The sequence below is a fragment of the Cajanus cajan genome, chromosome 5 (genome assembly GCF_000230855.2).
Source record: "Cajanus cajan strain Asha chromosome 5, NIPB_CcT2T_4, whole genome shotgun sequence".
NCBI classification, from domain to species: domain Eukaryota; kingdom Viridiplantae; phylum Streptophyta; class Magnoliopsida; order Fabales; family Fabaceae; genus Cajanus; species Cajanus cajan.
This window is the reverse complement of record NC_138521.1, coordinates 16072486-16085122: the sequence shown is the minus strand read 5'-3', so window position 1 is coordinate 16085122 and position 12637 is coordinate 16072486.

The following is a 12637-nucleotide window of genomic DNA, read 5'->3' as shown; positions in this document are numbered from 1 at the left end:
AACCTCATTAAGTTCTACATTCCTCCCACTAGGTCCTTTAGAGATGTATTCTTTCTCAAGGAAAACTTTAGTCCTAGTGACAAACACTTTATCTTCAGAGGTATTGTCGAAGCATATTAGCCTATGGTTTCTTTAAGGTACCCCACAAAGATGCAATCATCTGACTCTGGTCCAAGTGTAACACCTCATTTTTCATCAAATATGATATAAGTATTTTATTAATAATTTTGGTGTTTTATTTTTAATTAATAGGAGCTATTTATATTTTTTTAATTATTTGGTATGTTTTGATATATAATATAAGGTATTTTATTAAAAGGGAAGGGAATTTATAAATGTGGTTAATAGGCTTTAACCAGAGGATTAAAAGGAGGTTAAAATTTCTAAAAGAGTAGTTTTCTAATCAAACCCTTTCTACGCTTTTATTTTCGCATTCATGTTTCAAATCTTGGAGAATAGGAGCATGAAGGAAATCACCCTAGAGTCGTGTGCCCGTCGTCTAATTCTTTTCCAAGTAAGGGGGAGTCAGAAACCTCGCTCTAGGTATGGGTTTTTATGTCGGGTAGTGGGATTGACCTTCAATCTTATGTATGTTGTATGCTCATGTATGAGGAATTTTCCCCAATTGTGTATGTTTTACTTCTTGTTCTTATTGATTAATGACATGAATTATTTGAATGTATGATTAATTTTATGTTTTGGATGGTAGGTGTATGATCTAAGGTACTTGTGGGTTCCCATGGGAAACCTTAAGAGAACTTGTTGTGATAGTTATATAAAGATATTGGTTGTATGTGTAAATTGAATGGTATGGTATGTTATTTGCATGTTATAAAACACTTTTACCGATTGAGTTGTGTGTTTTGGTGAATTGAGTTGTGACTTGTAATTTTGTATTTTCTATTGCGTGTGGTTTTTAATGTCATTGGGCGCCACTTAGGGCGCATCAGGCATCGTCGAGGCTGAGAGCAAAGTTTGCTCTCAGGATCTCTCACGTTGGGTGTGGCATGATCCTCACTGGGCATGGAAGCTCCAAGGGTTCCCTATGAGGCTTCCACCAGACATAAGTTGACTCACACTAGGCATGGACACTTTAGAGAGCTATCAATGGTGTTCTTACTAGGTGTGAGGTCGATCATGCTAGGCACGATCCAAACAAAGACCAATGTGGTCCTCTAGAGGTATCGCACCGAGCATAGGGCATGTGTCGTTGGGTGCCATCCTGCTTATGGATCCCTTGTTATGCTTTTAATAAACTCCCTATTGTGATTTTGCATTATAATGTTGACGTGGATTTGAATTGACATTAATATATGAATATATATATATAAACATGAATGATGAATAATTTGATATTAGTAATACGAGAGATACGAAACTAAAGAGCCATGTGAATATAGTACATAGAATTTGTTTTGACATTCATCATGTGCATAAAAGATGTATTTTAAGGGTAGGATATGTAATACACCGCTTAGGAAGGTCCTTTATGTAAAAACTTGGGAATTAATCTTGAGAATAACTCGATTTGTATAGTCTTAGTCTTGCCCTTGTGAGCATGGCATGTATCTTGCATGACTTAGCTCTTCTGACCAAATCCTGGTAGCATGTCCTGCTAGTGAGAATATAGAGGGTGTGACCCAACATGTACTCCTAGACTACTCTAGTGTATTACTGGTGACAATGCACAAGTGTGATGTTTTCATTGGCACCACATACATGATAATATGTAGTTCGTTTCCATAGCATAATGCATTATAACGTATCTATTATTACTTATTATGTTGTTACTAAAGAATTGTGTTGATAATGTTTATTGTATATGCCATATTTTTTTATATGTATTGTTTATGTTTGGCTAGTCGGTTTGCATTCTTGCATTATGAGTGAGACATTTCGCACTCTCTTTTATTTTGTGTTGTTTTCTCATGGTTGTTGCGGTGATCCTCAACATGGTGCTAAAGATGTTGGTGATGAGGCCTAGGCCTCCATGTTGGGTTCTACCCTGATAGGACATGTGACATCGGAGATTAGTTAGGACTAGCTAGGATTTGATTCACGTTAAATTTGAGTAGTTTGATTTTAATTCCTTTGTAATTTGTTATTTCCATTAAGTTTAATTTATGTTACCATTGTGATTTTTTCCACTTGTATGGGTTTTGATTTCTTTTATTTATACGAGGTATTTTACTTTTATATAATATTATGTGTTATGGCATGCAAGGTAGAGGATGTCTCACCAAGTTTATCAAAAACCATATGTTTCACATAAACGGGACATCTCCAAATCCTCAAGAAAGACATATTGACTTTCACCCATTTTATATCTCATATGTTGTTTTTCAACTAACTTATATGGAACATGGTTAGGAGTGAAATGAATTGTAAGTAAAAATATATTACTAGACATAACAATGTAATTTCGATTGACTTTTCTTAGATCATACCATGCCAACAAGGTTTGATTCCTCCTTTTTGACGCACCATTCCATAGTGGTGTTCCAAGAGAAATGAGTCGAAATAATATCCCACACTCTATAAGACAATTGTCATACTATTGGCTTTAAGTGTTCACCACCATTATTCGCTTGTATGGCTTTAATACTTTTTCCATGTTGGTTTTTTTTACTTCATTTTTGAATGCTTTTAACCTTTTCAAAGGTTTATGACATGTGTTTCATAAGATACACAAATTCATATCTAGTGAAATCATCGGTAAATATAACAAAGTAAGAAAAAAAACACCTTTTAACAAACTTGTAAAGTGGGCCACAAACATCACTATTTATCAGTCTCGAAAGATCACTAGCCCTCTCACTTTGAATTGTGAATGGGAATTTAGTCATCTTTCCTTGAAGAAAAGATTCATACGTCTTAGTTGATGCATAATCAAATGAGTCTAAGAGTCCATTGTTATAAAACTTGGGTATGCATTTTTCATCTACATTTCCTAAACAATAATGCCAAATGTTTGTTAGCTTCAAATCATTTGATTTGTTTTCTTTTATGTTACAAATGGGCCTTTAGAGATCTTGTACCTAAAGTTCATTACTCGTATGCACATTAACATAAAACACTTCCAAATACAGAGAACAACGTTTGTCCTTTATTTAAACCCTTATTGTCCAACAAGAAATAATGTTTTGCTAATGGCAGAAACATAATAACAATTATTTAGTTCCATAAATAAACCCAAAGGATAAAATATCCTTATAGCTAATGTAACAACATAAACCTCACTGACTTTGATGTCACCTCCTATTAGAACATCCCTAGAGACTAAATCATAAGCTAAAAATCATGACCAATTATAGTTTACAAACATATCCCTTTTTAACATATCAATGTGTCCCTTAATAGTAATAGTGTGAGACTCATTAAATTTGACAATGCCTTAAAAGTGATAACCCAAATTATATACAAAACTTAGGTTGGAACATTAACATTAGTATAAAAGTATGCAATCAAATACATGATGTAACACCCCGATTTTCACAAAATATATGAAGGCTCAAAGCCCAATAAGGGTGATTTAGTAGCCTAGAACGGGTCGTTCCCAAACTGGAACGGGCCGTTCCAAACTACTAAAAAGGCCTATAAACTCTAGTTGGGAACGAGTCGTTCCCAAACTGGAATGGGTCGTTCCAAACATAGCTGTTATGAGTTAAACTCAACTCTAGAATGTGTTGGTCCCTACGGTTAGAATCTAGAAGGGGGGGTTGAATAGATTCTATGTTATTTTTCCTTTTCTTCTTTGCTTTCTAAATCTTTACCAAACAAATCTTGATTTAAAACAAACCTTTAAACAAAAAAGGTAATTCAGAGTTATAAATGCACAGCTTATCCAACAAGATTTGAATAACAAGATATGTAAAGATTGAATTTATCAATTACCAAGAATCTTTAAAGTTCAGTTTCTGCAGATAATGTTTTTCTTCATACAACATTAATCATGAAACTTATACAGAATGTAAAGAGTGTAAGAGTTAAGAAAATCATGCACCAAGATATATACTGGTTCAGCCATCCAAAGGCCTACATCCAGTTTCAGATTTAGATACACCTCTAAATCCAGTCAAATCCACTATTGATATTCTTTACATGCACCCTGCACAAGCAATATCCAATCAATGAATTTAACAAGCAAATCTTGACACCTACAAGATTAACAAACCATTTCTTGACTCCACAAGAAACATATAACCCAAGAATATTGATCCCACAATATCCTACTTGAGAAAAACCTATCTCAAGATTTCTCTTTACACAACTCTTCCAGAGATTCTCTAATCTCAAGAGTTAAAACCATTCAAACAATAACAAAAGATCAGAAACGAGTACACCTGTTCGTGTAGATATGATCTTCAACAATGTAAACCAGTTTAGAATGAATTTTCTATATGAACTTCATCTTCTTGAATTGATCTTGCACACTTCTTTTTCCAAAAGTTGATTTTCAGCAGATATGTTCTTTCTTTCTTTTTCAGAAAATCTTTTTCTCTTTTGCAGTAATGTGTATTCAAAAAAAATTTTCTTGTTCGTGTAAGTATCTCTCTTTTTTCTGTGTGTGAAAATTCTTTTTTCTCTTCTTCTTAGAAAAAAAACTTCAGTTTTAATCTTATTTAAAGACAATTTTTATGTGCAAGGAAACAGTTATTTCAGTTATATTCATAACAGAGATAATCTATTACCTGTGATGGTAATCTATTACCACGAGTTAGAATAACTGAACTAATTGTTTCAGCTCCTGTTTTAATCTATTACCTAACATGGTAATCGATTAACACGATGCCAAAATAACACAAAACTCACATTTGGAACAGAGGTAATCGATTACTTTAAAGAGGTAATCGATTAACACGATCCTTTTTCCTCTTGAAATCATCAGAATCAGTTTGGTAATCTATTACCACACATGGTAATCGATTATTCCAGTATCAATCAGTTTTTCAACATGAGTCAGGTAATCTATTACCAGTTCAGGTAATCTATTCCTTAACTCAGAAAATTTCTGATGTTTTCAAGTTTTCATTTAAAGTCTCAAACACTCAGTAAATTAATACTTCATGTTCTCAACAATGAATGAAATAAGAAAAATGAGTATTATGATATTTTCACCTTCATGTTAATTACTAATTTTTAACACATAACAAACAAACACATACAAGCCTAATCTTTTAAACAATCAATACATTATCCTTTTGACATAGGCTTAAAATAAAAAGCAACATGAGCAAAACATCAAAACTAAAACTTCTAGGGAACATCTTCCAGATGTAGATTCTTCAATCTTCAACAGAATGGGCCATTTTGGTTTAAGAACGGACTGTTCTAGATGCAAATTTAACACATGATGAAAGGATCTAGAACGGGCTATTTTGGATCCGAAACGGGTCTTTCTGGCCACTTCTGACATCTATAAATAGCAGACTCTGGCATTGCTCCTGGACACACTCTTTGAAGACCAAGGAGAACCAAGAGAAGGAGTGTGACACCCTTCTACCCCATAATAAATAAGTAACAACAATAAAAATAATTCAATAAATATAACATCAAGAAGAGTCCACATATTTTAATAAAAACTCATATGTTCACAAGTCTTGAAATAAATAGAAATAATAATAATAATAATAATAATAATAAAGTTTTACTCTTAAAATAAAATTATCAAGGTCTCTAAAGAAAAATGAAAGGAATCCAGAATTTACAAATATAAGGTGAATATAAAACTCTTAAAAATAAGTCTCCTCAAACGACAAATAACAATTCATAACTAAAGCATCCTAAATTCATGTCCCAATGTCACATCCTATTAGAGCAGAACCCTTTCCCTTTAGAACTCAACACTATGAGTGCCTTCATCTTCACCTAAAAGAAAACCACATAAAAACAGGACGGTGAGAGATAGATAACATCATATATGAACATAGAGCTACCCAATTCCCACCCCACACCGTGCACCAAAATATCATCATTAAATATAAACAACAAATACATCTCCTATAATTACCAAACATCATTTTTTTTAATCATACAAGCTTTCATACACATGCTCACTATATGCTCATACACATCTCCTCTCCTAAGAGTCTCAACTTGGCACTCCGCACAATGGGCGTACCTCATCAATTCCCTTAGTTGTTGCCAATGCGGGCATACCGTTCTCACACCCTCCCAGGGCCGGTATGTTGCACGGTTAAACACCCAGCGGCCCGTGCAAAGGCAATCCACCCACCGTTAAACCCTCTGTGGCCAGTGAGTTGCGCAGTTAAACACCCAACGGCCCACGCATGGAATGCCTCCCGTCATGGTCCCCCCTGTCTCAACCCCTCTCTGGGCCCAGGGTCCAATGCAATATAGCCACGTCTGGCTTCTCAAGCACCACATGCAACTCATAAGTCTCATGCAACTCATGCATCCCACGTAACTCATAATTAATGCATCTCCATTATATAACATCATCACATGTCAATAGCAATCCATGCAATATCATCCTCACATGCTAGGTACCTATCATTAAGTTATCAACATCATAGATCACAAATTTCACATAATTCTTCACACACATCACAATATCTATGACATTCAGTTAATAATTTAACCATAACTCGAGATATACATATCCTTTCTAAGTGATCCCAACTCCATTAGAATCCTAACATCAATATCTACAACTTTCATGAAGAACACAAATCTTAATAAAGTCGTTTAGGTTACCATTCAGGGCTCACAAAAATTGATGTTGTGGTTCGCACACAGATTGGAAGGCTCAAATTGCAACTCACATAACTTGATCAAATATTAATATTTTTACACGATTCTTGTGTCTAAATGGTAGCCCCAGATGTCTAGTTTCTAACAAAACAAACGGCACTCGATTTGGATAACTACACAGAAAGATATCGCAAAATTACAAACGTATGTCGAGGTCCCGACGCCCGACGCCCAAAACTGGCGCTGAGCGCCCAAATCTCTGCCCAGACTCCCCTCTGTGAAATTAAACCTGCGTTTTATGAGTTCCAACAAGGTTTTTACCAATTTTCACTACTTCTACACCCCGTTGGTTCAGTTTAACTCCATTTATATTCTTCATACGTTCCAAATCAATTCATACACATCTCAAGCCTCAAAAATTGGTTTCCAATGGTTTTACAAAAAAAAATCTAAACTCTTCTTAACACATAAAATTCAAGTCATCAAATTTAAGGATAAAGAATTAACAAGAAAGCCCCAATGGAATTCAAAGACAATTCAAGAAATAAGTTCTTCCGAATGAATTAAGAATTTAGAACATCGATTGCACAGATAATCGTTCAGAATTTTAAATAGAGTTCCTAGAGGGACTTAGGGATTGCCCTCACTACCCGAACACCCCTATATTCACATATGAAGAAACCCATCCCCCCGTACCTGGATGAGCAGAAGACAAAGGTGTGATCTAAGGTCGTTCCTGAGTACTCTTCCTTAGAGCTCTTTGTTTCTCTTTTTTTTTTTCCTAACCTTTCCGAACGCAAATGAGATAGATAGGGTTAACGCTACCTGACTCCTTAAAATTAATCCATTGGGCTAGGTCAACCCAACCCATTTTCCTTCTCTTCTAACCCACTTCTCTTTTTCCTCAAAATAATTAAATAAAATAAATACATGTATATTATAAAATATTTTTCCTCTATAATAATAATATATTTCTTACCCAAAATATAATAATATAATTTCAATAACAAAATATCATATAAAATCAACCTTCTCTTAAAACATATAAATATTTATTTAAATATGCTAATAAAAAAATACTTATTTAATACGTACAAAATAATTGTCCAAAACAATAATTATTTAAAACGTACAAAATAATATTCTTCTATAATTATTAAAATAATTATGACCAAATACTATATAATAATAATTATTATTATTATAATAATAATAATAACTTTATTGAAAACTGGGGTGTTACAAGGAGATCAACCGAATTTTGCTCTAGCTTCATCTTCTACTTATCCAGATAAGGGGGAGTGAGAAACCTCACTCGAGGGTGTGGGAATAATTGTTGGGTAGTAGTATTGGCCCCCAATCCCTTACCTAATGCATGCTTCTAGGAATAGGCAAAATATGAATGTTTTCTGTTTTGCTTTCTAAATGTTTTGTTGCGTTCCTTGTGTGATGTTGAGTGTAAATATGTGTTCAATTTCAAGAATTGATATGTTTTGATATGGATTAGAGTGCCTTATGGGTTCCTACGGGAAACCCTATGAGAAACAGACAAATTTTGAATATTTTCTGTTTTGGCTTCTGAGGTTTCTATTGTGTTCCTTGATGTTTGCTGAGTGCGAATGTGTTTAATTTCAAAAATAGACAAGTTTTGATATGAATTAGAGTGCTCTGTGGGTTCTTGTGGGAAACACTTTGAAGTAAAATTAGGAATATGATCTTTGGATGATTTTGAGGCATTGTATGTAAAATTGATGATGGCTTCATGTTTTGGATAATTTCTTGGTATTATTTATGTACTATTTTGATGTATATGACTACAAGAAGTTCCTTGTATGAGACTATGTGAATATGACGTGAGAATATGAAAGGTGAACATATGATCTATGATATGATATTATGAATTAATATGACATGAGATATGATGAGACGTGATAAGTGAAATGTTGAGTCAATGAAATAGTGAATGTGTGTCATGCATCACGTGCATATATGACTCTAGGTGTGCCGCTTAGGCCGCATACCAGTGATGTAAAAAGCTATTCTAGGTGTACCTTGGGTCACTAGTGATGAAATGATTTATTCCAGGTGTGTCGCTTAGGCCGTATACCAGTGAAGTAACAAGCTATTCCAGGTGTACCTTGGGTCACTAGTGATGTAATGAGTTATTCCAGGTGTACCTTGGGTAACCAATGATGAAATGATCTATTCTAGGTGTGCCGCTTAGATACCAGTGATGTAACAAGCTATTCCAGGTGTACCTTGGGTCACCAGTGATGAAATGATCTATTCTAGGTGTGCCGCTTAGGCCGCATATACCAGTGATGTATTGAGTTATTCTAGGTGTACCTTAATTTGGTCATGAGTGATGTATTCATGAATGAACGTGCCCCAGGTATGCTGCTGTAGCAGCATACCAGTGATGAGAAATGTGAAACTTTCGTATGGCGCCACATGCATGTATTTATGAGTCGAGTCCATGACATCATCGCATGATAAATGAGTATGCATGTGATACTGATTATGTATGTGTATTGTTTACATGTGATTTGTGCTTGTGACTTATGTTTGTTGTGTGTTATCTAACCTTATTTCTGCACCTGAACCTGAGTGAGATGTTTCTCACTCCCTTGTTGTTCTTGTATGTGTTTAAATTGTGTTGCAGGTGATCATCAGCATGAGAATGTTGGTGATGAGGCTTACTTAGGCTTCAGTTAGGAGTGCTCTAATAGGATATGTGACATCGAGGCATAATTAAGCTTAGTTTGGGAATTTAGTTTCTTTCTTTTGTTTTGGAAAACCTTCAAACTTTATTTCTTCTGTAATTTCTGTAAGTGAATTATGATTATGTTTACGAATGTGAATTCTCTACTCTCATGTTAGTGAAATCATGATTTTAATTCAAAAGATTTATTTACTCCTGAATATGCTTTCATAATTATTGTATATGTATGTTGGGGTAGAGCTAGGATGTCACGCATGAGGTCACAAAACACTCTAGTCCCTTAGCTTCCACTATGAGACTAAGTTTACATTTGACCCACATATTTTGAGCTTAAAAACTATATTAAAGTTTAAATTATAATAAGAGTTTAAATAAAAAAGTATAAGTTGTTTGACAAATTTTATTTTTATTAGTTTTTAAGCTTCTTTTAAGTTAAAAGTTGTTTGATAAAAAAAAAATTATGACTTGTATTAATTTGATGATATGTATAAATTATATTAGTTAGAAAAATTTAAATATAAATTAAAAAATTATAAATATTTAAAATCTTTTATATTATTATTAGTTACCATTTTTAGAAGATGAAAATATTTTTTTAAATATAATTTAACTATGTCAATATGTATTAAAAATATTTAAATATTATAAAAGATATAAAATAAATATATTCTTATAATTAAATTAATAATTTGATTTATTTAAATTTTATTTAAAGAATTCAAAATCGTAATTATAAGTTAATAATTTTAAAATAAACAGAATATAAATTATATTAAAAAAATTATAAATATTTTAAAAATCATAAATTTATTTAACTATCTTATAATTTAGTCATTAAAGTAACTAACTTTTATTACACAAGACGGATTCGTACAAAAATTTTAAAATTTAAATTTTCATAAAATCTAAATATTAATTTCAAAAGAGAAAATATCTAAATTTTTAGCAATATTTTTTAATAAATTTTTGCATGGTAAAATAATTTATTTAAATATAATATAATAATGTAAATGTAAATTAAATGTATTTAATAAGTATATTATTGTAATTAAAAGTTTTAAAAGTAACTACAAATTAAAAAACTTAAAATAAATTTGAACTCTCAATTAAATTAAAAATGAAATTTATAAATGATTTAAAATATTAATTTTTATTTAAATAAGTTTAATACTCATTTTAATAACATTATTTTGTTTCATGTAATAAAAATTTAAAATATTAATATTTGTATGTTTTAAAAATAATTTAAAAAAGAATTAAGACAATACAAGAAATAATTATAATGTAAAATAAACTAATATATGTAATAATTATCTAATGAGAAGCCTGTAAAGTGCAAAAATATGAAAATGGGTTAAAAAAATTTAAAAAAATGATGTTTTTAGTCCTATGAGAATTCGAAGATGAAATTATACAAATAAGTTGCTATTAAATTATTAAAATAGATTCATCTACCAGTTTAATTAAAAGTAGGGATGAAAATAAGTTAAATAAGATTAAACTTTGAATATATAATTTAAATTTAATCTACAAAATTAAAATCTAAATTTGATCTATTATCTATTATAAACTTTTTTTTATAAGCATGACCTAGCCTTTTCAATACTCGACTTAAACTATTAGCCTATTTAAAAATATATTTTATATTAATAATGTTAATTAGGTCAATAAATTTAATTTTTAAAACGTCAACAAATTTATTTTTAAAATATGTCATTGAAATTTATTTTTAATTTGCGTGATAAAATATAATTTATTCAATATTATTAAAATTTAAAATTTGAAATATATACAATATCACAAGAAAAAGTGAATAATTTTGTATTAGAGAGACAACTCATGCACAATTATGTATTTTGACGTATATTCACGTACACACTATAAGCCTATAAATTTATAATGAAAAAAGATAATTGTATATTTTTTAAAAAATATTTACTATATATAATTTGATATATTCTAAATAAACGACTCATGTTTTAATAAACTAAAATAGTTATAATAACAATTTACAAACTAAAAAAATACTCATTATACATGAGCTAGCTCATCTCAAGAGTATCAAATACATATATACAGTGACATAAAGAGAGAATAAATGAAAAATAATAATCTTATTCAAATAATATATGTATACTATTTTTTTATTATGTTATATAGATAAATAGACTAATCTGTCAAATCTAACATATTTTTTTATAAGTCTAAATTTAACTTTTTTAAATAAATAAACTTTAATTCTAAATCTGACTTTTTTTATTAAACAGGTGAGATTAGAACAAATCTTAAGACCAAATCATAGATTCCTATTTAAGATTCAATCTATTTTCATATATGATCAAAAGTTATTTATCTTCAAAATTTATTTTATAAAAATGATTTACTAGCTTAACTTTTTAGAACTGAAATAGATTATTTTTGTACACTAAAACAGCTCAATATTACATGAGTATCAGAGTTAATAGTAATTTGTAAATATATATTATTCATTCTTAATCAACCATATTTTATTTTTTAAAGACAAAACCTTGATGAGTCATGTAATACTAAAAATAATAATAGATTGAATGTGTGATGCGTTCTGCAAGATTGATGTTATTCGAAGGATAAATAAATCTTAAGTTCAATTCTCAATTATTAGATTTAGGGTGATTTAATAAGTATTAAGATATCAGATAAAAAAATAATATAGGATAAATATTTATATTATTGAACATATTCTATTTTGTATATTATTTGATAAATAATTAACATCACGAATAAAATAATATTATATTTATTATTTTTTAATATTAATTAATATAATAAATTATTATTATTTTAATAATAATAATTTAAATTATGATTATAATAATAACATTAATGATGATAATATTAACGACAAATATAATAATAATGATAATAAAAATAAAATTATTGTGAGGTGGTTATGATAAGTTGCAATAGTGACAATAATCAACAATAGTGATAGACAATAATATTAATACTAGACAACAATGATAATAATGAAAATAATGTTAAGGAAACACTATAATAACAAATATTTTTATACCTTAAAAATAAAATGTTGTCATAGCAAAAACATAAGATTTTTATTTATCTTTTACCATTTTTTTTATCTTGTCCCATTTTATAAAATATATAACAAGTATATTTTTTCTATATTGTACTATGAATCAATCGGATATCATATATTAAACT